Source organism: Perca flavescens, chromosome 12 (genome assembly GCF_004354835.1).
Source record: "Perca flavescens isolate YP-PL-M2 chromosome 12, PFLA_1.0, whole genome shotgun sequence".
Lineage (NCBI taxonomy): Eukaryota > Metazoa > Chordata > Actinopteri > Perciformes > Percidae > Perca > Perca flavescens.
Genome location: NC_041342.1, coordinates 4,468,743 through 4,472,004, shown reverse-complemented (window position 1 = coordinate 4,472,004; position 3,262 = coordinate 4,468,743). Strand labels below are relative to the sequence as shown.

Genomic DNA, 3,262 nt, shown 5'->3' with positions numbered 1-3,262 from the left:
CTGGCATCTTAGCAATGGCTTTCTTGCTGCAACTCGACCTATCAAACCTGCAGCTCGAAGTCTTCTCTTTACAGTTGAAACTGAGACTTCTTATTACGACCACTATTAAGCTGAGCATGAAGCTGTTGTCCTGTGAGCCGCCTATCACGCAAGCTGTTGACTCTCAGAAACTTGTCTTCTGATTCTGTTGTGGCTTTGGGTCTGCCAGACCTCTTCCTGTCAGAGTTTCCCCCAGTTTCTAAGTGCCTTTTGATGGTGAAGAATACTGTACTCACTGACACCTTGACTTTCTTCGCAATTTCTCTGTAGGAAAGACCAACATTCTTAAGTGTTATGATGGTCTGTCTCTCTTCCATTGTTAATTGCCTTTTTCCAGCCATTTTTATAGCAACAAACTACTTTTGGCAGTACAATACTGTTCAAATAATGCTCACGAGGGTACGGTACCACAGTGTGTTCCAACAATACTTTTATACAAACAGAGGGGGTTGTAAGTAATCCAGACAAGTTGAACACCTGTGGGAATTGGTAGCACCAACTTTCAAAGCTTGATCAACCTCCATTGCTGCAGACCAGCTTTACATTGTTAACCCATTTCTTGTTCCCTGAAAAAGGCCTTTTTGTAAAATTCTGAAATGTACATTTTTTTTTTTTTATCTCAGGCAGTACACCACTTACCTTTGTACCATTTCAAGCTACTCATTGGGCTTGAACTGCTAAAATTTCAATAAAAAAATTGGGGTTTTCTAAAACTTTTGACCGGTAGTGTATATTTTTAGATATAGCTTATCATTCAGTCGGTCTGCTATTATCTGCCACGCTTTTTCTCAATTATTACATATTATATGCTTTGCTCCCTTGTATATTGTAGGAATTTATATTGACATAGAAAAGAAAGACACTGAAGAAATTGGAATCTAAAATCTAGAAGATAAAGATAATAAAGTGATAAATCCCATGCACACTGTAAACATGAATGTAACAGAGTGATATTCATCAGTTACTTCCCCCCAGCTAAATATAAGGTCAAAAACCATTGAGGTGTCCTCTCCCTGTTGTTACATGAATGTACAGTAGACTATAACACTAGATAGTTACTTGTCCAGTGAACTAAGTCTATATTTTGGGAGGATTGTACAATTAGGATATGTTCATAAAATTGTAGAATCCTACCAAATCATAGTCCCAGTTTACTGGACAACACAAATTGTGTGCTAAGAATGCCAAAAAAAACAATGCACATGAAAGAGGAACAAACGTGATCTTTTATTTAAAGAATTAAAAATAATTAATCAACTAAAATAATTCAAGGTGCATTGGTCCACTATAGAAACACACATGTACAGCATTCTTTTTGGAATTGTATCAAGCTTTTTTAATTATCTCAACAACTGACATAATATATTCCTCAAACTTCTAACAGCAATATGAACAGCAGTCTTCATTCAGAAATATAACAGTAACAATGTCACATGAATAATTAATAAAAAAAATAATTGTCACCACTTTAAATGATAACAATAGTTAAATGAACAGCAATATGTACCTGTTGTATTTTAATGCAGGCTGATAATATATCAGATTAATACATCGAGTCAAGACTAAATTGAGCAAGGATATCCCGGCTTAATCCCTTATCTTGGTTTTGTGAAATAGCTCTCAGGTCCAAACCAGATGGGGACAAACAATACAGACCCATGTACACAGACAAATACACACCAGTAAGGACGTACACCATCCAAAAGATAGCGTTTTTACTTTTTAATGTGAACATTAACTGTTTAATCTGTCACTGTTGTAGATTTAAGTTGTAAAATATACCTGTGTGAGAACTTTATAGTTAGTTATAGAGCTTTATAGTACTGCATATCATTTTACATGCTAAAAGGGTACATAAGAAATGTATGAATCATGTAGACCTAATATCGCTGATAGGGCTGTTGGAATGAATGCCGAAATTCGAAGTAATGATGTTGTTTCTGAGAGTTGTGCAGCCTGCTGTCACAGTATAGCTACAGCCACACTGGTGCTCCCGTTGGCTGAAACATTGGCCTTTCTCAGGTGCGTTTGATCTGTCTGATAGTTGATGAGCAGCCCTCACAGTTCAGCTGGTGAAGGGTCTGGGAAATAAACTGTGTGAGCAAAGACACTCGCTGATTAGGTAAGCGACAGAGCTATTTGTAATTAGTTTCTTTGAGATACTATAACTGTATGATATGTGCAAAGGTTGTTTGTGCTTACATTGGAGATAGCCTCAAAAATCACATCTTCATTTTCCCCATTCTGGGATAATACATAAGCTTTCAGGTCAATGGCCACTATATGGGTATCTGTAGAAATGAAGGTGCAAATTACAATTTATTTTCCATATTAAACTTAACTTCAGAACCGAAGTACAGAAGTCCATGTGATGGTGGATCTGTGTTTTTGTTGGAAAATTGAGATTTGCTCCCACCTGCTGGTGAAGATGTGACACTAGTGGTATCCAGAGTTGTCCTGGTGTCTGTCAGTGTTGTCCCTGCTATGAGGACAAGGAAACTATTAGTAAGCATGCCAAAGGAGGTGAATCTCTAACTGACCCTGATGCAAACAAAAAAAAAATTCTGATTTGACAAAAGATTGCCAATACATTTTCAGCAGTGACATACAGAATGAATATACTTCTTTAAATATGAATTTTGGAAATAGCTTGAGCAGAAATGATAATGACCAACCTGTAGCTAAAGTTGTGCTGTTATCTGCTGGTGAGACTGGTAAAGTTGTGCTGTTATCTGATGGTGAGACGGGTAAAGTTGTGCTGTTATCTGCTGGTGAGACTGGTAAAGTTGTGCTGTTATCTGCTGGTGAGACTGGTAAAGTTGTGCTGTTATCTGCTGGTGAGACTGGTAAAGTTGTGCTGTTATCTGCTGGTGAGACGGGTAAAGTTGTGCTGTTATCTGATGGTGAGACTGGTAAAGTTGTGCTGTTATCTGATGGTGAGACTGGTAAAGTTGTGCTGTTAACTGCTGGTGAGACGGGTAAAGTTGTGCTGTTATCTGCTGGTGAGACTGGTAAAGTTGTGCTGTTATCTGCTGGTGAGACGGGTAAAGTTGTGCTGTTATCTGCTGGTGAGACAGGTAAAGTTGTGCTGTTATCAGCTGGTGAGACGGGTAAAGTTGTGCTGTTATCAGCTGGTGAGACTGGTAAAGTTGTGCTGTTAACTGCTGGTGAGACTGGTAAAGTTGTGCTGTTATCTGCTGGAGTAGGTGAGCTGCTGCTTGTT

The 3,262-nt window shown here is 38.2% G+C and overlaps 1 long non-coding RNA gene across 1 annotated transcript; it reads right to left on the bottom strand.

Annotated features, from left to right (window-relative positions):
* Window positions 1-1,305: 1,305 nt before the first annotated feature.
* LOC114565415 (uncharacterized) lies at window positions 1,306-2,827 on the bottom strand. Its single transcript, XR_003693906.1, has 4 exons — window positions 2,715-2,827; window positions 2,456-2,521; window positions 2,242-2,330; window positions 1,306-2,132 (listed from the first exon to the last, which is right to left on the bottom strand). It is a non-coding gene; the product is annotated as an uncharacterized LOC114565415 (long non-coding RNA).
* Between the last annotated feature and the right edge of the window lie 435 nt (window positions 2,828-3,262).